Here is a 24,627-nt window from a genome sequence, read left to right as displayed (position 1 = left end):
ATATATAGGTATATATATATATATATATATATATATATATATATAATACAACTAAAAATAAAGTTGTAAAAGTGTTTATTTTTGTATTCGTCTTATCGTACATTTTGTGAAAAATGTGCGAGACACTGTGTGCGAAAAGTTACTAAAAACTAATTTACTATCATTTTAAATATTCTGATTTTTATTATAATTACTAGCGACCCGCCCCGGCTTCGCACGGGTTAACAAATTATACATAAACCTTCCTCTTGAATCACTCTATCTATTAAAAAAAGCGGCCAAGTACGAGTCAGACTCGCCCATGAAGGGTTCCATATTTAGGGGATTGATGACGTATTACAAAAAAAAAACTACTTACTAGATCTCGTTCAAACCAATTTTTGGTGGAAGTTTGCATGGTAATGTACATCATATATTTTTTTTAGTTTTATCATTCTCTTATTTTAGAAGTTACAGGGGGGGGACACACATTTTACCACTTTGGAAGTGTCTCTCGCGCAAACTATTCAGTTTAGAAAAAAATAATATTAGAAACCTCAATATCATTTTTAAAGACTTATCCATAGATACCCCACACGTATGGGTTTGATGAAAAAAATTTTTTTAGTTTCAGTTCTAAGTATTAGGAACCCCCAAAAAAAATTTTTTTTTTTCTATATTTGTGTGAAAATCTTAATTCGGTTCACAGAATACATCTACTTACCAAGTTTCAACAGTATAGTTCTTATAGTTTCGGAATAAAGTGGCTGTGACATACGGATGGACAGACAGACAGACAGACAGACAGACATGACGAATCCATATAAGGGTTCCGTTTTTTTCCATTTGGCTACGGAACCTTAAAAACCACATCCAAAATCCGTTGCGTACTTTTAAAGATCTAAGCATACAGACAGACAGACAGACAGGGAAAGAAACTTTGTTTTACTTATACTATGTAGTGATAGTGATAGTGAGATTAGCTTTCTATGTAACTATTTCGCTACGTTTTAGTGTGTATCTTAGATACCTAAATTATATTGCTGGAGACAAATTTCATAAGCTTATTAGGTTTATTAATAGACTCAAGCTAATATTCTCACTGATTTAATATATTTTGCTCTAAATTTAAAAATACGGGATACTTTAATCAAGAATTAAATTAGGCGACGCGTTAAATGAGGTACTTATTTAAAAAATTTAATTACTTATTTAAACTAAATTAAGTAAACAGCATTTTAAAATTACTTTTGTGTTGAACAAGATGTTTTATTTATTTTATATCATTAATTAATACTGATAGAATATAAACTACAAAATAGTAAATAAAATTGCGACTAAATTAGCCAGGCTGGTATAGCTGTTCCCTTATTTAAAATAGGTATCTGTTACTAAAATTTTATGCTTGTAGTAAGTAATTAAGTAGAAGTAAAAAAAACTTACCTTTTCAAATTAATTAATAGTTGACAATTCAATTCTAGTTCACCGAAGTCACTGAACGAATAGAACTTACATATTCGAGTGAAGCGAGTTCGGAGCGAGGTTCGTAGCCGATCGCGGCGGGAGCGGCGCGGCGTGCGTGCTACGCCGTAGGCCGGGGGCGACTGAGATACCTGTGGCGTCGTAGCGCGTAGCTCCAGACTGTCGGAGGTCGGTTCTAATTTAAAAACTTGTCACCACCAAGGCGACTGTCAAGGTCGTATCAAAATAAAATCCAAACCGTAACAAGTTGTTTAAGCCTGACCTGGAATATAATGATCAAGCGCAATGTTGCGGAATTTTTCTGGAACTTTTTTTTTCATACACTGAACTGTCACCCTATAGGAGAGTAACAAATATGAGAATAACAGCGCCCTCTTGACAATGATCATATATTCCCGGTCTGGCTTTAACGGCGTTATTCATAAACGGCTGCTAACTTAATCAGTTGATGATCGTCGTGTGTTATGCCATAGAGAGGAACAAACGACCATGGTATAATAATATACTCCGCCTGGTACTCTCTTCCGAGATTCGCGAATGACCTAACTGGCACTTGCCTACGTCATCATGCTGGTTACAGGTTCTCAAACTTTAAAATGTGGGAGAATTTTAACCAACAGTGAAAATTATTTTAACGGCATTAATTTTAAGTTATTCATGTAGAAACATAGTAAAATAAAACAAATCTATACTGCACTTTTCACTCCTACTCTTACAGTTCCGAATAGAGCAGCCAACCATTTTCGTAACAAAACATTAATTACGAAGCTTACGACGTGAAAAGTTTGGAAAACACTGCGACTGCTGACACTGAGCGAGAAGGAAATAACAATTAACACGCGTTCGACAAGGACGGTCGGTCAGGGACAAAATGGCGGATTGTCAAATGTGACAGCGCTATCCTGTGTTGCCAGTAGTGTAAACAGAATTACCCGTACGTCCGAAATTTCTTTCGTGAATCGGAAGATATTGCTAACGAATAATTAAAAGCGGCCAAGTGCGAGTCGGACTCGCCCATGAAGGGTTCCGTATTTAGGCGATTTATGACGTATAAAAAAAAACTACTTACTAGATCTCGTTCAAACCAATTTTCGGTGGAAGTTTACATGGTAATGTACATCATATATTTTTTTTAGTTTTATCATTCTCTTATTTTAGAAGTTACAGGGGGGGGGACACACATTTTACCACTTTGGAAGTGTCTCTCGCGCAAACTATTCAGTTTAGAAAAAAATGATATTAGAAACCTCAATATCATTTTTGAAGACCTATCCATAGATACCCCACACGTATGGGTTTGATGAAAAAAAAATTTTTGAGTTTCAGTTCGAAGTATGGGGAACCCCAAAAATTTATTGTTTTTTTTCTATTTTTGTGTGAAAATCTTAATGCGGTTCACAGAATACATCTACTTACCAAGTTTCAACAGTATAGCTCTTATAGTTTCGGAGAAAAGTGGCTGTGACATACGGACGGACAGACAGACGGACAGACAGACAGACATGACGAATCTATAAGGGTTCCGTTTTTTGCCATTTGGCTACGGAACCCTAATAAAAAGCGGCCAAGTGCGAGTCGGACTCGCCCATGAAGGGTTCCGTATTTAGGCGATTTATGACGTATTAAAAAAAAACTACGTACTAGATCTCGTTCAAACCAATTTTCGGTGGAAGTTTACATGGTAATGTACATCATATATTTTTTTTAGTTTTATCATTCTGTTATTTTAGAAGTTACGGGGGGGGGGACACACATTTTACCACTTTGGAAGTGTCTCTCGCGCAAACTATTCAGTTTAGAAAAAAATGATATTAGAAACCTCAATATCATTTTTGAAGATCTATCCATAGATACCCCACACGTATGGGTTTGATGAAAAAAAAAATTTTGAGTTTCAGTTCTAAGTATGGGGAACCCCAAAAATTTATTGTTTTTTTCTATTTTTGTGCGAAAATCTTAATGCGGTTCACAGAATACATCTACTTACCAAGTTTCAACAGTATAGTTCTTATAGTTTCGGAAAAAAGTGGCTGTGACATACGGACGGACAGACAGACGGACAGACAGACAGACAGACATGACGAATCCATAAGGGTTCCGTTTTTTGCCATTTGGCTACGGAACCCTAAAAATGACGTGTTATTGTAAAATTTAAGATAAAATACATATAAATGAAAATTATTAAATTATAAAGAAATAAATTAACTTATTAACCATAGATATAATGTACCCATGTAACATGTTACGTTGAAATAAAGTGGCAATGTTATTGTGACGTAGGCAAGTGACACTCTGGGAAGAGAAGACCATGTTTTATTAGACCATGCAAACGACGATCATCAGCTGATTAACTTAGCAGACGTTTATGAATAACGCCGTAAATCTGTACCGGGCTCCCAGAGGCGTATTCTGATTGTAATAACAGGTTATGAATTAGGTCTGGATTTGTTATGGACGTGATCAGGGTCAAAAGTAACATTTCTTGAACCAGAAACGTCACGTTTAACACTGACAGGTCATATCCATAACAAATCTAGATCAAATTCATAACCTGTTATTACATTCAAAATATGGCTCCCGGAGGACTTTTAGATTTTTAAAAATAACAACTTCATTTTTATATCATTTGACATTTATAGAGTATTGGGAGCGCACGCGCACCAATATGCGGTAGTGTCACTCGTGTCAATAAGCTCCTGCCATGTCAATAATAAATCAAGATTTTAAAATCTGAATGTTGCTCGCTTCTCAACGACGATGATGACATTTATATGTCCAATCCGAATCCGATCCGAACACGTGAAAATATGGGTCTAGAAAACTCGGACCGAATTCGGATATTCGCTTACGCACTAGTCCTATCCGAACCCGTGAAAATATGTCTAATTCGGATATTCGCTTATTACGCACTTGCTCGTACGCAGCTCGGCTTTAACTCGGACGCAGTGCGCGAGCGTTCATACAAATAATACTAAGGCTACTTCGGTCCGTCAAAAATCTTCTCCGGAATGGAGATTCTAGAATGACGGAAAGAAATCGGATGTAGTGCGTAACTTACCATAGAAATAGTTCTACGGCTACAACGGACCACATTTTCACGGGTTCGGATCGGACGTAGTGCGAAACCGCCCTTAAAGTTTAAATATCTGGGAGACCGAGCTTTGCTCGGAAAACATATAAAATCTCAAAAATTAGCGTTTTTCCAGAGATAAGACCTAGCTAGACCGCTTTTTCGCCCCCAAAAACCCCCATATACCAAATTTCATCGAAATCGTTAGAGCCGTTTCCGAGATCCCCGAAATATATAGGTACCTATATAAATAAATAATAAATAAATAAATAAACATGCAAGAATTGCTCGTATTAGATAATTAAATAATGAGGACAAAATGTGTATTGAAGCCGTTTATTAAATTGATTTCTATTGCTTTAATAAGAGTTTTCAATAAAAATACTGTATTCCTACAGTTCAAACTATATTGCGAACCCGGGCAGATGTTTTATAATATCGTATTATAATAATACTTACTGGTGTTCCTTACTTACATATTATAAAACATTACATTGTATGGCAAAAATATTTACACATGTAGGTACATAGGTGTAAGTAAATAAATTAATGTGTAATTTTAAAAATTCGAACGCCCCTCTAGGGACGGAATTCAAAACCACTAAACAGAAGAAATTGTCGGTAGCCATCATTTGGACAGTTTGATTGATATTCGGATATCCGGCGGAAGTGAATAGTCAGGCCATTTCTCCGCCGCGTCACAAATTGGAACACGACAGCTGACACGTCTCAACTCGCCCTAATCCAGTTCCTTCCCAGTGACTTTCTTGAATTTCCTGCCCATTGTAATGCAGGCTGTAACTATGATAGGCACAGATGCAAATTCAAGGAAATGTATACCTAAGCATTTACTCAATAATCGTCAAGATTTGCATAGACAGTGTGTATTTTTGATACGATCGATATTTAAATAATTAGTATTGGCCTTAATGAACGATCTTCCATGTTTTACTAACGACTTTCATTTTTCCTTAAAAAACAATTCAACACGTATTGTATGACTACCCACTTTGTTTTATTCAACTGTCACAGGTAATGATAAAGTATAATTGTAGGTACCTACCCAATACAGTGCGGTTCGATGAAAATTCAAAAACTACTTACGCACTGGGGCCTATTGCATAACATTTTACAACTCATAATAGTCATAATACAAGCGGACGCCTCTTTTCATCCCTTTTATTAGAAAGAGACTCCGCTTGTATTATGAGTTGTAAAATGTTATGCAATAGGCCCCTGGTAGTTAAGTTTAGCAACTTCTGCTAGTGACTGTACATGTTGTCCCCTACCTAATAAAAAGCACAATCACGTTTAATTATCAAAAATGTATACGTCGGTGATATTCTCTTCTGTAGGTGCATGTTTATACAGGGTGGATTACGGAGGAAAGATGGAAAACAGTAAAAATTACTAATTCCCCCACCTATTACTTTGAAATGCGATTAATAATAAAAGTCAATAATTGTGGTTTGAGATAAAATAAAATAAGCTACAAATTAAACTTTTTCCTGAATTAGCTTGGTTTCTCCTGGCACTGTTAGACGAGCAATATTTGTATCCTATGTTTTTATCGGGTTTATATACATTTAAAAGGCGTTGTCTATCGCGTTTTCATCTAGGAATACAGAAATGGATATGATTTTAAAATTAAACGTCAATACGGCGGTGATATTTTCTTCTGTACTAATAGCATTGATTGTAATCCAGCGGAACGGAGAAGAAAAAACCGGCCAAGTGCGAGTCGGACTCGCACACGGAGGGTTCCGCACCATCAACAAAAAATAGAGCAAAACAAGCAAAAAAACAAGCAAAAAAACGGTCACCCATTCAAGTACTGACCCCGCCCGACGTGCTTAACTTCGGTCAAAAATCACGTTTGTTGTATGGGAGCCCCACTGAAATCTTTATTTTATTCTGTTTTTAGTATTTGTTGTTATAGCGGCAACAGAAATACATCATCTGTGAAAATTTCAACTGTCTAGCTATCACGGTTCGTGAGATACAGCCTGGTGACAGACGGACGGACGGACGGACGGACGGACGGACGGACGGACAGCGGAGTCTTAGTAATAGGGTCCCGCTCCCGTTTTTACCCTTTGGGTACGGAACCCTAAAAAGGAATAGGTTAAATAGAAGAGATCTCTCTTAGGGATAAGTTCGCCTATATACTTACTAAATATTTATGTTTTTTATGTGATGTAATCAATTTTTCTTTTTTCTCGTATACAATAAGGTGTTTACTTACTTAAAGAGATGTGGATTAGGTACAACATTTACAACCAGCAATGCTATGATTCCAGTGGAAAGGTAGCCTAACAGTTACCAAGCTAGCTCTCCATATACAGGGTGCTTCCTGTAACAGGAGCAATAAATTAAACTAAAGGCTGTACTCCTCAAACTGACCAACATTTGTTCAGCAACTTTTGAAAATAACTCACGTTTTGAGTTTTATTACACTTTAAAGTTTATTCTAAGACGCAATGTATTGCAAATTTTGTTATGTTTAAAGCGTGACAAGCAACGTCAAACACACTGATGTCAGCGTACATTGAAGGCAATATTTATTTTGTATGAAAAAGAGGAAGTCTAAAGGATTCATAATTTTTAAAAGATGCTGAACAAATGTTGGTCAGTTTGAGGAGTACAGCCTTTAGTTTAATTTATTGCTCCTGTTACAGGAAGCACCCTGTATACCTACTATATATAGTGGTTGTATCACATCGCTCCACTGGATTACAATACAACCATTGCTATTGGTTGATTCCAGCACGTCTCTTCTCATCTCCGCTCATCTCCGCCCCAGTGGAAAGGCACACATCAGCCTATCAGTGGGGTCACGCTATTTCATGTAGGTATATTCAAATAGGCGTTCTCTGGGGATATTAATTAAGTAGGACAGTGCATAGGTACCTAGATTCGAGATTTTAAAATTATATCTAAGAACATGCGCAGCGAAAAAAAGGTTGTATCTTTTTAAGCGTTTAAATGACCTTTAATATCTTGTTTTTATAACAAATGGACACTGCTTAAACAACAGCTTATACGCATATTAGGCTTATAGAAGCTTTTTAACCTTAACTGTGTATATATATGTCCACAGAAGAGGCTTGAACCTAATTAGTACAGTCGACTACAAAGAGATTAGAGATTAGAGAAGAGATTAGAGAGTATCCACTTTTTCACCTTACAGCATTGTAATAAAGTGAAAAAGTGGATACATCTCTTTGTAGTCGACTGTACATATAACCCACCTCTAGTTAACCTGAGGTAATAGCTGCAGCATCTTGTTGTTTCCGTCTAATTTAAATTAAAGCAAATTTTCGTAATAACTACCATATTGGTGCTCAGGTTTAAAGTTAATTATGAAACTACAATATTTCGCAAGTGTAGTATGTGCATAGTAATCAGCCTAAACTCAGCTCAAAAACAAGCTAGTCAAGTAATTAAACTATCGAACTCGAATGGCAAGGTTAGCCACTCGATAATGCCTGCCGCTGACTAAGTGGCCTTCTGTCATTTAGGTTAACGCTAAAAATACTAGCCATAAAATACATGAATAACATAATACTTAGTCATTAACACGTGGAAATATGTCTTAATATGTTGCTAAGTTTTATTGTAGCTATCTTCACATCTTTACTGAAAGAATCAATCAAAACCACAAGATACTGCATCAACAACCACGGGGTGTGGTCTGGCCAGATTCGAACCCGACACGACCGGCCGATTCATTTATTTTATACACGACCCACGACCAAAAAGAATCTTATAAACTAGAATTAGGTAAAACTAAAACAACCTATGGCTGTGATATACCTATTGTGTAGAGCCCTGACATTTCATAGGGTGGCCGGGACCGGACCGCCGGAACTACTTACACCGAAACCTAGAAACCCTTTCGGCCAAAACTTTTACGTAGTCAATAACAAATGTAAATAACCGAACAAGAACCTTTTCTTTATAAATAGATGTATTCAGGAACCACAAGACGCATTATTTCCCATGCGTCTTGTTCCTGAACACGTCTCCTAAATCTCTATCTCTAATCTCTATTATGTATGTTGTGTGGACAACTGGGCTGAGGCTGACGTACGCGTTGCACTGCACGTTGCATCTGTTATTGAGAATATTGAGATGTCTCGTTTGAGCCCAGGCGGGGGTCAATGCTATCGAGGTTTATTGTCTAGACGGAGCTTCGAAGAGGTTAGGTATATTGATTTGAATGAGGATACATATCTCGTTACGTTATTATATTACCTACGTTACAATGCACATTTTGCGTTATAAGGTTGTTTATAAATTGTATAAGCGCTGGTATGGCCTAGCTAGCGGTAAGAGCGCGCGACTTGCAATCCGGAGGTCGCGGGTTCAAACCCCGACTCGTACCAATGAGTTTTTCGGAACTTATGCCTTATCGATTGCCGTTAGCCACCATACTGTATAAAATTTGGGGCAAGTCGTCAACAAAAACCATCTTTTCTCAACCCCAAATGTCAATGACCGGGACCGTCATCTCTCGCGGGAAGTACCCGCGTCAGTGCACAGTCCGTCGGAATGTAACAGCTATTGGAATTGATCGCACAGAAGTGTCTCGGAGCTTTGCATAAGCCAACGACTAGCTGTATTCAAATCATATCCTCCTAAGGCCCAACGAAAAATTGAGTATGTAGTCAGTACGGCCCATAGTCCTTCCAGTAGTACTATTGTTTTATACTCATTCAGACCCAAGTACTTAAAAGACTTCTTTTTTACGAACTTGTTAAAGGGCTCACAGATAAAACAAAACAGTCCTTTAGAAGTTCGTACACGCCAATTTCGAAATTTGAAAACAAAATGATGGGTTTTCTATTAAGTCCTACTGGTAGGACCGTGTGGTACGCTATGACTATACAATTGTTGTAGGAGCTGGGTCTGAATAAGGAAGTTAATAAGTACTATGGGTAGGACCTTGGGCTTTAGGAGGATATAAATTTAAGAGCCAACAGGAGCTAAGATTTAAATATTTTAGGTAAATATACCCGTCTCGCTAACGGAAGCGGCTCCTAAAACTAGTGCGATAAGGACAAGGCGAAAAATCCTGCGTAAAAATCTCAAAAATCGAGGTTTCGTACTCGACTGTTTCCTCCCCCAAAACTTAACCAATCGTAACCAAATTTGGAAATCTAAATGATAATGACATTATCTGTGTCGGACCGTTTTGCTTTTTTGACTAATTGATATCAGTTTTGAATAGCACGCCTCTCATTACGGCATAGTCAATTAGGCCATTTTGGCCATTTTTGAAGGGCTCTAGCGCCTTAAAAAACATAAATATCAAAAAAAGCAAAACGGTCCGACACAGATATTGACAATATTAATCTGTGTTGAAAAAAATCATTGCTCTAGCTTCAAAACCCACGGAGGAAACAGTCGAGTACGTTTGAATGGAGAAATGACCACTCCTGTTGGCTCTTAACACAACTTGATTTGATATTGATTTTTGGTTTCACATTACTCACAATAGGTACATTTCGCATCTCGCACGCGCTATATTCATATTTATACCTACTAGTGGCTCTGTAAGCTTAAAACTAAATAAATGTATGGCTCCGCATTTTGAATAAAATCCATAATCGGAATCGATAAAAAATTGCGAGAATTGCGGCTTGTATAGGAAAACATCCGGATCAATTAAGTATAAGCTCGGTTATCCACAAAAAATGCGAGATTACGAAGAAATGGTGAATTCGTTTGTTTACATTATTTTCTATTTCTTTTGAACTCCACTTTATTAATGTTGTTAAATTCATGCAGCAACAGTCATAAAGAGAACCATTAAAAACGACTTTGAATTAAGAATTAGTTGTGCGAGAATACGGTAAAAAAAAAAGCGGCCACGTGCGAGTCGGACTCGCCCATGAAGGGTTCCGTATTTAGGGGATTTATGACGTATTAAAAAAAAAACCGGCTAAGTGCGAGTCGGACTCGCGCACGGAGGGTTCCGCACCATCAACAAAAAATAGAGCAAAACAAGCAAAAAACGGTCACTCATCCATGTACTGACCCCGCCCGACGTTGCTTAACTTCGGTCAAAAATCACGTTTGTTGTATGGGAGCCCCACTTAAATCTTTATTTTATTCTGTTTTTAGTATTTGTTGTTATAGCGGCAACAGAAATACATCATCTGTGAAAATTTCAACTGTCTAATAGCTATCACGGTTCGTGAGATACAGCCTGGTGACAGACGGACAGACGGACGGACGGACGGACGGACGGACGGACGGACGGACAGCGGAGTCTTAGTAATAGGGTTCCGTTTTTACCCTTTGGGTACGGAACCCTAAAAACTACTTACTAGATCTCGTTCAAACCAATTTTCGGTGGAAGTTTGCATGGTAATTGTACATCATATATTTTTTTTTAGTTTTATCATTATTTTATAAGTTCCAGGGGGGGGGGGGACACATTTTACCACTTTGGAAGTGTCTCTCGCGCAAACTACTCAGTTTAGAAAAAAATGATATTAGAAACCTCAATATCATTTTTGAAGACCTATCGACCCCATGCCGACCCCACACGTATAGGTTTGATGAAAAAAAAATTTGAGTTTCAGTTCTAAGTATGAGGAACACCCAAAATTTATTGTTTTTTTTTTTCTATTTTTGTGTGAAAATCTTAATGCGGTTCACAGAATACATCTACTTACCAAGTTTCAACAGTGCCTATAGTTTCGGAAAAAAGTGGCTGTGACATACGGACGGACAGACAGACAGACAGACATGACGAATCCATAAGGGTTTTTTGCCATTTGGCTACGGAACCCTAACAACGGGTTGCGCTCCGGGAGTGCCGCCAGAAGTGAAAACTCAATGACTAGTGCAAAATGTCTGCAGCACTATTGTATAATTGAGGTTAACGCCATTTAGCGTTATTTCGTCGCATTACTTGAAACCCCTAAGCACATCACTGTTAGTACTCGAGTTATATTAATCTGTCAGCTCCCACGGCTCATAAATGAGCCAGAACGCTTATGGTGACGTCATATCGTGGGATTCGACAGGTTTAGAGGGAAAATCACTAGATGGCATTTAAATCAATAAAGAAAAACTCAATGACATTGAAGTAACAGTTTTTCGATCAGGTCACGTGTCCGTCTTACGTCTCACGGTCACGTGACAACTGTTACGAGTTTAACATTTTTTCCCCATCACACAGCGCCGCTAAAGAAGTTTTCACTTCAAAAATCGTTTTCCTATGACATGGCAGTTTCCTATGTGGACACACTGATATAAAAATATATTATGTGTATTAAATCGTACCTTTTTGAATAAGCCAACCACTGGTCGTCGAATCGGTCAAGGCCTCGCCTCGGTCGGCGCCCACACCTCTCACATACACCTACCAGCGTAACCTGGCCTCGCAACACCTAACAACACTACGATAACAGAGCCCACGCTAACACTAGTTGTTTTGAAGTGGTCGGGTTGTGAATATTACGTGCGTTATAAAATCTGTTACACAATTTTCGATTGTACTCTAATAAGACGACTGGCTTAGTTCATCACAGTGATCAGATCAGATCAGATGATTATTGTTTTCATATTATTCTATGTAGGTATTGTTACTAATACCGACTGAACACAATTTTTTTAAGTAAATAGGCATGCAACTCATTTTTTAGCACAAATTAATGACATTTAAGCGAAAGTAAAAGTAAACGGACAAATTGTACGTTCATCCTATTTGCTGATTGGTTTTTTATTATTACTGATATTATGAGTAATTGAGTAGGTAATATTATTTTTTAAAAAATGTATTGCAATACTAATGACTTTTAATGAAGTAAAGCGGTGTAGATGTCGTAAAATACGAACAATTTAAAAAATCTAAACACTTTTTGTAATATTTTGTTTACAGTGTAACACTCTCCCACCTCTCTCCTCAACTAACCCTACTTTACCCTACCTAGCTAGACCTAGACTAGCCTAAAATACTAAAAATTCCAATAAGAAAATCTAAAATTCTAAAAAACCTTTAAAATACCGCAATCCGTAAATACCTTTATTAATAAATATAAAAGTAATGTAAATAACCTAAAAAGCTAATTAAATAAGTTAATATCTTGAATTGGATCAGTAAATTGGCCAAATGATCGTCTAGTGTTTATGTAGTACCCTTCGTCGTAACCGTTAATAGTAACCGAAATCCTTTTCGCATATAAGGAAAGAGTTATGAATCCTAATAATGTCAAATAATTATTAACCCGTGAACTATATCAAAGTAAAACATGTCCGAGATATAAGAAAGATTATTGCAAGTTTTAGTAATGTTAGACTTAGTCTGACTAAGTCTGTAATATGATGTAAACAAAAAGTCAATAGTAAAATGTCATAATTAAGTATGTCCGAGAAATGTCATAGTAAATCGTCAGTAAAGTATGTCAAAGTAGTAAAGTCTGTCAAATGTAATAGTCAATTGGTCAATGTCAGAATGAATTCTAATAAATGTCACAATTACAAACATTTTTGTTTTTGGGGTATAGATGTCGCTCCGCCTCCGCGACACCCGTGATCATCATCCAGTTGCAGGTCAGAATCCCCGCCCCAGTTCGGAAGGAACTATTTTGTGGTCCAGAAGGGACATCTTTTATAATGACTGGCCTACTTCACCATTTGACCAAGTCATTATTTTGTGACATTTTTCGTCAACATTGAGAGGACATCAAAGGGACAATTTAACATAACAAAATACTGGTAGTAGAGCAGCTGTATTTGATCCACTCTAAATCCCCAGAATACTGTAATTTTGTAGTAAACATATTTTAGTATACAATGAAATGATATTATCCAGACCGTTGTTGTAGTCATTCTGAATCACACTTTCGGACCAAAATAAACTACGGTCTTGCATCTGCCTCGACCTAGCCCAGACAAACCACTCATTGATATATTTCAATAATAATATGACCTTGTATTTTTAAGGCCAAGTGTGAAAATTACAGATCTGTAGAAAACAGAATGAAATCGTCATACAGACTGCCAAGGGACAGGCAAAATAAATATTTCTTTCATAAGTAAAGTGACTCTACAATACTACAGTATATTGTGGTTATTAACTTTAGTTTTTCCCACAATATATTTCTACCAGTAGCGTTGCAAAGGACCAAAATATATTTAAAGTCATAAGTAAATATGTCAAGTTTGTCAACAAGTCATAAATAAGTATATGTAATAAATCCTAATATTCCCTAACCCCACACTACATCCTAGCTATAGCTATTTTTGAAATTAACCCATAAACCCATAATTATCATCGTAATATACAATAAAAATAGCCATATGTATCGAATCGAAAGGGAACCTAGCTATCTACTGAGAATATCTAATGGCTTTGTTAAATTAAAATTATAAACCTAGATTAATCCTACATTCCATAAGCCAAACAAATATAAAACCTAGCCCTAACAGCTAAACTAACCAACTAATCTACCGATATATTTGCAAACTAGTATCCCGGGATACACATTTAATTTACTCGCGTAATTACTCGATGTGCAATGAGTAATCTCTAGTCTACAGCTAACTAAGACGAGTGAGGAAGCTCGATTTAGTCTAGATCCTATTCCTCGTGTGCTGGCCAATATATCCACACAGGGGGTTGGGACAGCGGATATATAGCCGGAAAAGGGTAATATAAAAGTGAATATATAAATACATAGATACGGGATATTTGGACTAGAACCTGGCTTTTTTAAGAAGTCTAGTTGACAACCCAAATCGTCCAGATTCCAGGGGTAAAACCTGTCTTAGTAAACGCAGGAACTGCCAGGTCCCACCTGGTATTTATCAAAAATCCGCAATTAGTGAACTAGGGCTGTAGTTGACACCGTTTGGTTACCCGCCCTATCTCTCTAACCACCCAGCACTGTGCTGAATTGGAACTTGTTCTATCTACCCCAAAATTTATATACGATAGCTAAGAAATAAATCGCAAAACTAACTTTAAATTAATATATAGAGTCCTCTAACCAAGATCATTTCGGTGTTAAATATCACTAAAATAATCCAAGTCAAAACACTAAATATATTAAACACAATTAAATCACAAATTAATAAATTGCACTGAAAACTAAACATGACTTTAAAACCTTTAACACTATTGATTTGTAACCTAAACCTCACTAATATATAATACATACATTAGCGCTTGTCTGAGCACAAATCAATAAACAAATAAAATAATTTAAATTCACTATGAATGGCACTAGGAACAAAACAAACTTTATAATCTTATTAAGTCTATTGATCAATAGTTTAGACTTCACTTAGTACAAATTTAAATACTAGCGCTTGTCTAATCCACAAACCAATAAACAATAAATCCCTCAAAATTAACACAAATTAAATGAACTTCTCTAAAAACTATCAAATAAAACCCCACAACAAGTTACGTTATATTATGCTCCAACCCAAACTCTACCAGCATCATAAGATTCTAGCAAAGTCCAGGCCAGGACACAACATAGGTAACCTAGATTAACCTAACGACCTACACTATTGAACCAGTTCCAACGGACTGCTGAAGGCCAAGAAAATGCTTGTGCAATTCCTTATAAACATCCCTACCATGCCATGACGCTTCCCCGCTATTCCCAGTTCCTTTGCCCTCATTGGTATACCTCAAACTAATGCTGAACTTCATAATCGCATGCAAATTAAACCTTATTTACTAATTAAAATAAGGTCCAACTTGACCTACTTAATGGGTGTGGTTTAAAATATTATTATGACGGCTGTGGGTTGACACCTCAGTTTGTTTTAGGGTTCGTATCTCAAAAGGCAAAAACGGAAACCCCACAGGACCACCCGTACGTCCGTCTATCTGTCTGTCACAATCTACCTTCTCCGAAATTACTGGATTATTTATGTTCAAATTTAGCACACTACATATGTAAGTTTGTGACTCAAAGTCAAACATGTATTGTAAACAAATGAATTCCAAATATAGATGCCGTTTTTGGGGAGTAAATAAGAAAATTTCAAATTAAATATCTTCAAACTATATCACATTGCATATCAAACAAAAGAGTTCATTGCAAGAATCTCAAATATATTCCTTTTTTTATAATTTTAGGATAAATAGCTTAGATATTTCACTCACGTTTAATATAAGAAATAGATTGCCAAAAACCGCGCAATGTACGGAACCCCGGAACGCAAGCCCGACCCGCATATGGCCATTCTATTCTAATCGTCTTTGTTTTTCTATATGAGCCATTTATTGTAGAGCTCCTCCCTTTCTTAATTCTTTATAATATGGTTCAGTTTTGCATAGAATATTTTAACCAAAACAAACATATCTCATTCATTTTTATGATGACGTGCGAAGTGTTAGTCGAAATTTGAACCTAGTACTTGAGCTAAGAGAACCAATCTAATTTTTAGGCAATGTTTTATAATGCAAAAGCTTTATGACATTGAAATAAAGTTCAAATTATTTTATAAACAAGTATCTTAATAAATTGGTTTACTATAAATCACCAGGCCCTTCAAAACTTTATCTAGAATTTCAGTCACTTCGGCTTATTTAAGATATGAGACGAAAAATAGCTGCTCCAATTACCGTGAGAAACAAGAATTAAATTTAGCCGATTTAAAAATAGAATAATACTATGTTTACATATAATGATAACATGGTAGATAGATTCTGGCATGTTACAATCGCCTCCCAAAATTTGCTGTAGCTTAAATATATTAATAATATATTTGCGAAAGTAAATTTTCGAATGAAAACAAAATAAGAAAATTAATCGTAACGAAAATAATGCAGTTAAACTCTAATAAGAAACCTTTTTAACATTCTTCCCTTCTGTGTGTGCCTTTTTTTTTTGTTGCGGCTGTGTGTGGTGTGTGTTTAAACCAAACAGAGGAATGAACACTTCTGAGAGTATAAGTTAACAAGTTCAGTCATGTTAAAAATAAACAATTAAAAGCGCAACCAGTTAATCCTGCCTCAACAAGAGAATAGAAGTTGTGATCCTTCTATCGATCCGAATGATACATACGCACGTTTCCGACTTAAGTCTGCATTTTGACGACCAAGAAAGGAACTGAACGTATCCCTTCGTAAGACAAGATTGAACCTTCTGCCAAGCAGCATATAATGCCACTCGACGAGTCGCTTCCCTCTTCTGCCAAGCAACATATGGAGATGCCACTCGACGGGCTTTTCTTTTTTAAAAGATTTAATTCCAACACCGTAACTCATGACTTATATCCCCAAAAAGCCTTTCCTAGTCTGGAGCATGTACATCATTAACGGGACGTTAAAATAAAAGATTAAGCTCTGCTTAACCCTTAGCTTCTACAATGAAGCGCCAAAATGTATTAATTATAAACATTATTTTGAATATAATTGAACATCTAAATAGTACTAACCAATAAAAAAGCACAACTAATCATTAACCTGATTCGAAATGAGCTAAATAATACACTTCATCTTTAAACATTTTTTAAGCTCATCTCGCATTATGCTTTTCCATATGAAGAAAGCACTATGACGTCACATTAACGATGGGTATGTGGGTTTCTATTCTGATGTTGTGTGTAGTGTAGAAATAACACGGCGGCAGTTTATAAATCTGCAAATATGCTCTTTTTTTTAGCGAGCCTAACCTAACACCAAACTACCGTGTTACCTCCCTTGTATAGTGTAATGTTCCAGTCAGAATGTCAAAAAAGAGTTTTGATTTTAGTCTTGCTATCTCCCCAGGGTCCTGCATATATTTTTTTTTTGTTCATCAAACATTCGTCATAGTTATGCACCTCCTTGCTCACTTTCACACACCCCTGAAAATCTAACAAAACTTCCGCTAATAAAATAATTGAAATCAAGGAAGTTTTAATGATCTGTAATCTTTTTATGAAAATTTACTGTTAGCAAACATACGATCAATACATCTATTATAAAAAACTACTATTGTTTTTATGACTCTATTACCCATTTGAAAATACCAAAAATGCAATATACTACAAAGTCAAAATTCAAAATACTATACCAACTTGTGATAGAAAAAACTACAATACTAATTCTTTTACTTGACATAAAATATAACTATGGAGAGCCCAGCAAAATATAATAAACATGTTAAACTTTGAAAATATCTAAAAATTACCAAATAAAATTAAAACGTTTTTGACATAAAAAGAAGCAATTTAATGTGACGATCAATTATATTATCAACTATAAAATTAAATCTGTTAATTGAATTGGATATTACTAGAAATTCAAACGTAAATAAATTGTTTGTAATTTGAAATTTACTATTTTTTTTTTAAACCTAACGTACTAACTATTTATTGAAATTATAAATACATATTTTATTTAAGCTCAACTCTTTTAAGTTCCCACGCAATTAGACTTAAACACCAACATAGGTTAGCTAAGCCAATCTTGTCTCTCACTGCAAAAACGCCCTTATTGTATATGACACAAGTTACAACAAATTACCTAATCATTTGAAAGTCATGGATCTGAAATTATTTAATTCAAACGCAAAAATGTGGCTTATAGAAAAATGCTTTACTGTATTATTTATTATTTAAAATAACTCCTAAATATTCCTAGCATTTATGTAAATATACAAGTGACAAATGTAAAAATAAAATCTGAAAGTAACTGAACGTGTAATTGTATAATTTTTCATCCTACAATGTAACCTGATTCGTATATACCGTAAAATGTTAAACTTCAATATTGACATATTTTTAATTATTCAATATTTCAATTCTAGCTCGGAAATTTTAATATTCTTAACTACCATTGTTTACACATAAGAACACTAAAACCAGAAACTATAAACCGCTTCAATAACCACTAGATAAAATAAAACAATAGCTTAATTGCAACCGAGTAACTAACGCATTTCTATAACTACTCAAACAATTCAAAAAATAAAGATAGACCCTTTCATATAACACCCAAAAAATTTGTTGAATAACGCAGTGTTAACAAAATTGAATATAAAAGATCTACAATATTTATGAAATAAGTAATTTGATGTTAATGCTCAAACATGTAAATACCTAAATAGTTACTAATATACCTTGAAAAATTAAACTATTTTTTTTTTCTTACTATCTTTTACTTATTATTTTTAATGTTTTAAATTTTAGTGATTCTAGTAAAATAATGTTATCCACAACTGAGCACTAAGCATAACTTCAGCACAAAAACGTAAGTAATCTTAATATTTATTTGACTTCACTCTAAAAGTTCTGCCCTACATGATAAAAAATTAAACACATTCAAACTTTAACCTCGAGCGATAACGAAAACAACACTCAACATATTGCAGTCAAGAGGTTGGCGCGACGGTTTTTTTTGTAACTTCTACGAATGACTTTAACTCTAAACAATAATAGACTCAACTTCAGGTAAAGTGGCCGTCGCGACTTGTTTTTGTGACTAGTCTAACTATTCACGATAACTTTTAAGAATGCCACGTATTTCTAATTTCTAAATTCTACAACGACTGGAATATTCATATCAGAATCTAATAACAACAAAACTGCAATTTTAGATTTTAAGCATTACTATGTACGCCTCCCCATGTATACAACTTTAATAATTTTAGCAATCAACTATCAAATTACATTTAGAACATTACTATATAAGTATGTACATGTACGCCTCCCCAATTATACAACTTTAATAATTTTAGCCAACTACTTTTAATAAGATTTTTTTTTAAAGTTCTAATATTTAATCGCGTAAAAGTATTTAAAAGCTACGACTAACTTGGCAAAGAATACATACGCCTAAAATGTATTTTCAGAATGATCATAAAAAACGTTTTCTAATTAACACATAAACTCAATCCCATAATATGCTATCCGTTTTCACGACAACAATTGTGTTGTTATATTCGACCGTTTACACAAATCAACTATAACAACAACTTTGATCCAAAACAAGACATGTAACCCAAAATAAAAATAAAAATAATAACGTTGATCAAACAATAGAATCAAATTAAATAAACTTAATCTCAATATAAATTATACAAAACAAAACAGTCACGGAATAATTTTATAAATGAACGAATTATTATAAAATATAAACTATAAAAAATATGTTTAAGTTATCCGCGGTCATACAAATTAATAAAATCAAATGATATAAACTTTATCCTGGTCACGGCACCAATTGTAACACTCTCCCACCTCTCTCCTCAACTAACCCTACTTTACCCTACCTAGCTAGACCTAGACTAGCCTAAAATACTAAAAATTCCAATAAGAAAATCTAAAATTCTAAAAAACCTTTAAAATACCGCAATCCGTAAATACCTTTATTAATAAATATAAAAGTAATGTAAATAACCTAAAAAGCTAATTAAATAAGTTAATATCTTGAATTGGATCAGTAAATTGGCCAAATGATCGTCTAGTGTTTATGTAGTACCCTTCGTCGTAACCGTTAATAGTAACCGAAATCCTTTTCGCATATAAGGAAAGAGTTATGAATCCTAATAATGTCAAATAATTATTAACCCGTGAACTATATCAAAGTAAAACATGTCCGAGATATAAGAAAGATTATTGCAAGTTTTAGTAATGTTAGACTTAGTCTGACTAAGTCTGTAATATGATGTAAACAAAAAGTCAATAGTAAAATGTCATAATTAAGTATGTCCGAGAAATGTCATAGTAAATCGTCAGTAAAGTATGTCAAAGTAGTAAAGTCTGTCAAATGTAATAGTCAATTGGTCAATGTCAGAATGAATTCTAATAAATGTCACAATTACAAACATTTTTGTTTTTGGGGTATAGATGTCGCTCCGCCTCCGCGACACCCGTGATCATCATCCAGTTGCAGGTCAGAATCCCCGCCCCAGTTCGGAAGGAACTATTTTGTGGTCCAGAAGGGACATCTTTTATAATGACTGGCCTACTTCACCATTTGACCAAGTCATTATTTTGTGACATTTTTCGTCAACATTGAGAGGACATCAAAGGGACAATTTAACATAACAAAATACTGGTAGTAGAGCAGCTGTATTTGATCCACTCTAAATCCCCAGAATACTGTAATTTTGTAGTAAACATATTTTAGTATACAATGAAATGATATTATCCAGACCGTTGTTGTAGTCATTCTGAATCACACTTTCGGACCAAAATAAACTACGGTCTTGCATCTGCCTCGACCTAGCCCAGACAAACCACTCATTGATATATTTCAATAATAATATGACCTTGTATTTTTAAGGCCAAGTGTGAAAATTACAGATCTGTAGAAAACAGAATGAAATCGTCATACAGACTGCCAAGGGACAGGCAAAATAAATATTTCTTTCATAAGTAAAGTGACTCTACAATACTACAGTATATTGTGGTTATTAACTTTAGTTTTTCCCACAATATATTTCTACCAGTAGCGTTGCAAAGGACCAAAATATATTTAAAGTCATAAGTAAATATGTCAAGTTTGTCAACAAGTCATAAATAAGTATATGTAATAAATCCTAATATTCCCTAACCCCACACTACATCCTAGCTATAGCTATTTTTGAAATTAACCCATAAACCCATAATTATCATCGTAATATACAATAAAAATAGCCATATGTATCGAATCGAAAGGGAACCTAGCTATCTACTGAGAATATCTAATGGCTTTGTTAAATTAAAATTATAAACCTAGATTAATCCTACATTCCATAAGCCAAACAAATATAAAACCTAGCCCTAACAGCTAAACTAACCAACTAATCTACCGATATATTTGCAAACTAGTATCCCGGGATACACATTTAATTTACTCGCGTAATTACTCGATGTGCAATGAGTAATCTCTAGTCTACAGCTAACTAAGACGAGTGAGGAAGCTCGATTTAGTCTAGATCCTATTCCTCGTGTGCTGGCCAATATATCCACACAGGGGGTTGGGACAGCGGATATATAGCCGGAAAAGGGTAATATAAAAGTGAATATATAAATACATAGATACGGGATATTTGGACTAGAACCTGGCTTTTTTAAGAAGTCTAGTTGACAACCCAAATCGTCCAGATTCCAGGGGTAAAACCTGTCTTAGTAAACGCAGGAACTGCCAGGTCCCACCTGGTATTTATCAAAAATCCGCAATTAGTGAACTAGGGCTGTAGTTGACACCGTTTGGTTACCCGCCCTATCTCTCTAACCACCCAGCACTGTGCTGAATTGGAACTTGTTCTATCTACCCCAAAATTTATATACGATAGCTAAGAAATAAATCGCAAAACTAACTTTAAATTAATATATAGAGTCCTCTAACCAAGATCATTTCGGTGTTAAATATCACTAAAATAATCCAAGTCAAAACACTAAATATATTAAACACAATTAAATCACAAATTAATAAATTGCACTGAAAACTAAACATGACTTTAAAACCTTTAACACTATTGATTTGTAACCTAAACCTCACTAATATATAATACATACATTAGCGCTTGTCTGAGCACAAATCAATAAACAAATAAAATAATTTAAATTCACTATGAATGGCACTAGGAACAAAACAAACTTTATAATCTTATTAAGTCTATTGATCAATAGTTTAGACTTCACTTAGTACAAATTTAAATACTAGCGCTTGTCTAATCCACAAACCAATAAACAATAAATCCCTCAAAATTAACACAAATTAAATGAACTTCTCTAAAAACTATCAAATAAAACCCCACAACAAGTTACGTTATATTATGCTCCAACCCAAACTCTACCAGCATCATAAGATTCTAGCAAAGTCCAGGCCAGGACACAACATAGGTAACCTAGATTAACCTAACGACCTACACTATTGAACCAGTTCCAACGGACTGCTGAAGGCCAAGAAAATGCTTGTGCAATTCCTTATAAACATCCCTACCATGCCATGACGCTTCCCCGCTATTCCCAGTTCCTTTGCCCTCATTGGTATACCTCAAACTAATGCTGAACTTCATAATCGCATGCAAATTAAACCTTATTTACTAATTAAAATAAGGTCCAACTTGACCTACTTAATGGGTGTGGTTTAAAATATTATTATGACGGCTGTGGGTTGACACCTCAGTTTGTTTTAGGGTTCGTATCTCAAAAGGCAAAAACGGAAACCCCACAGGACCACCCGTACGTCCGTCTATCTGTCTGTCACAATCTACCTTCTCCGAAATTACTGGATTATTTATGTTCAAATTTAGCACACTACATATGTAAGTTTGTGACTCAAAGTCAAACATGTATTGTAAACAAATGAATTCCAAATATAGATGCCGTTTTTGGGGAGTAAATAAGAAAATTTCAAATTAAATATCTTCAAACTATATCACATTGCATATCAAACAAAAGAGTTCATTGCAAGAATCTCAAATATATTCCTTTTTTTATAATTTTAGGATAAATAGCTTAGATATTTCACTCACGTTTAATATAAGAAATAGATTGCCAAAAACCGCGCAATGTACGGAACCCCGGAACGCAAGCCCGACCCGCATATGGCCATTCTATTCTAATCGTCTTTGTTTTTCTATATGAGCCATTTATTGTAGAGCTCCTCCCTTTCTTAATTCTTTATAATATGGTTCAGTTTTGCATAGAATATTTTAACCAAAACAAACATATCTCATTCATTTTTATGATGACGTGCGAAGTGTTAGTCGAAATTTGAACCTAGTACTTGAGCTAAGAGAACCAATCTAATTTTTAGGCAATGTTTTATAATGCAAAAGCTTTGACATTGAAATAAAGTTCAAATTATTTTATAAACAAGTATCTTAATAAATTGGTTTACTATAAATCACCAGGCCCTTCAAAACTTTATCTAGAATTTCAGTCACTTCGGCTTATTTAAGATATGAGACGAAAAATAGCTGCTCCAATTACCGTGAGAAACAAGAATTAAATTTAGCCGATTTAAAAATAGAATAATACTATGTTTACATATAATGATAACATGGTAGATAGATTCTGGCATGTTACAACAGATATTGTTACACAAATATTTAGACTGCATTAAATATTTTCGTTAAGTAGGTATTGTTATTCTTGTTAATTTTAACAACCTTGACAATTTACATAAAGTGTCATTCAATAGAACTTGCTAACTATGTAAACAAACTGCCATACTAAAATTGACACTGAATGTCAATTCACTAGTAACTTTTGTTTACATAGTTAGCAAGTTATATTAAATGACACTTTAGGTATGATGAGAACTTGAAAATACCGGCCAAGTACGAGTCGGACTCGCGCACGGAGGGTTCCGCACCATCAACAAAAAAACAAAAAAAAAAAAGCAAAAAACGGTCACCCATCCAAGTACTGACCCTGCCCGACGTTGCTTAACTTTGGTCAAAAATCACGTTTGTTGTATGGGAGCCCCACTTAAATCTTTATTTTATTCTGTTTTTAGTATTTGTTGTTATAGCGGCAACAGAAATACATCATCTGTGAAAATTTCAACTGTCTAGCTATCGCGGTTCGTGAGATACAGCCTGGTGACAGACGGACGGACGGACGGACGGACGGACGGACGGACGGACGGACGGACGGACGGACGGACGGACGGACGGACGGACGGACAGCGGAGTCTTAGTAATAGGGTCCCGTTTTTACCCTTTGGGTACGGAACCCTAAAAACATCCGTCTTTGTTGACCTAGGTGTTCTAGGCTTTTCTAAATTAAGAAATCTGTAAATAACCTAAAGTCTATTTTTTTATTCGGTAGACTAAAATGACATTTCATAGTATGAAATGACACATGATGTTCATACTATGAAATGTCATTTCAGTCTACTGAATAAAAAAATATCAACATCAACATCAACATTTATTCAGCAAATAGGCCACAAGGGCACTTTTACACGTCAACATGGAATTTACATACAGCAAAAAAAAGCGGCCAAGTGCGAGTCGGACTCGCCCATGAAGGGTTCCCTATTTAGGCGATTTATGACGTATTAAAAAAAAACTACTTACTAGATCTCGTTCAAACCAATTTTCGGTGGAAGTTTACATGGTAATGTACATCATATATTTTTTTTAGTTTTATCATTCTCTTATTTTAGAAGTTACAGGGGGGGGGGGACA

General features: G+C 35.1%; 1 long non-coding RNA gene across 1 annotated transcript; it reads left to right on the top strand.

Annotated features, from left to right (window-relative positions):
- Positions 1–345: 345 nt before the first annotated feature.
- LOC134656293 (uncharacterized) lies at positions 346–3,233 on the top strand. Its single transcript, XR_010097500.1, has 2 exons — positions 346–606; positions 3,069–3,233. It is a non-coding gene; the product is annotated as an uncharacterized LOC134656293 (long non-coding RNA).
- The last annotated feature ends 21,394 nt before the right edge of the window (positions 3,234–24,627 follow it).

This window comes from Cydia amplana, chromosome 18, assembly GCF_948474715.1.
Source record: "Cydia amplana chromosome 18, ilCydAmpl1.1, whole genome shotgun sequence".
In the NCBI taxonomy this organism is placed as follows: Eukaryota; Metazoa; Arthropoda; class Insecta; order Lepidoptera; family Tortricidae; genus Cydia; species Cydia amplana.
Note: the sequence above shows the minus strand (reverse complement) of the source record. Positions and strands in the feature narration are given on the sequence as shown.